The following is a 1,071-nucleotide window of genomic DNA, read 5'->3' on the forward strand; positions in this document are numbered from 1 at the left end:
ATAACAAAAATATCATATTGAAACCAAGTATAACTAAAAATAAAGGTATTGTAGAAAAAGAAGTGCTACATTTACAACATTTTTCACAACATTTTCATAATAAATCATAATGATAAATTGTTATTAGTTCTCATTTAAATTTCTATATATAAAAAGTGTAAATGAGTAAAGCAACCGTGCATTTGGTATGTTCAAGTGGCACTGTGTCGCTAGCCCTTTCTTCTTTTTTTTTTTTTTTTTTGGGGGTTAATGTCGCATGTTGAACTCTATTAAAACAACAAATTATCACAATATTTTCACAATTGTTAGAGGTGTTAAGTCCTTATAGGTAAAAATAAAATAACAAAAATATCATGCTGGGACCAACCACAACTAAAAATAAAGGTATTGTAGAAAAAAAAGTGCTACATTTACAACATTTTCATAATAGATCATAGTGATAAATTATTATTGGTTCTAAATTAAATTTTTATATATAGAAAGTGTAAATGAGTAAAGCAACCATGCATTTGGTTTGTTCAAGTGTCACTGTTCTGTTGGCCCTTTCTTTTTCTTTTTTTCTTTTTTGTTAACATCATCTGTTGAACTCTATTAAAACAACAAATTGTCACAATATTTTCACAATTTTTAGAGGTGTTAAGTCCTTATAGGTCAAAAAAAAAAATTTTAAAAAAATGCTATCATATTAGGACTAACCACAACTAAAAATAAAGTATTATGAAAAAAAAAGTGCTACATCCACAACATTTTTCACAACATTTCCATGACAAATCATAGTGGTAAATTGTTATTGGTTTTTGTGGGGTACAAGAATTTAAATAAGGCACCTTCGCCATGTGTCATATCCATGGCCGAGGAGTCCATTGCCAGGCCAAGGAGGCCATGTGCTTGGACAGTAAGGCCACATCAGTGGCACATTGCTTGAGGAGGTCCTACTGCTGAGAAAAAGCTTCGGAGAGGGGCTAGCCCTGACATGACTGAAGGGGTGATGGCTGCTCCTACATTTAATGCATCCTACAAAACCTCCTAACTGTATTTATGTGGAGAAGGCCCTTGAACAATGCTGTCTTG

The sequence above is a fragment of the Quercus suber genome, unplaced genomic scaffold, assembly GCF_002906115.3.
Source record: "Quercus suber isolate HL8 unplaced genomic scaffold, Cork oak 2.0 scaffold_359, whole genome shotgun sequence".
In the NCBI taxonomy this organism is placed as follows: domain Eukaryota; kingdom Viridiplantae; phylum Streptophyta; class Magnoliopsida; order Fagales; family Fagaceae; genus Quercus; species Quercus suber.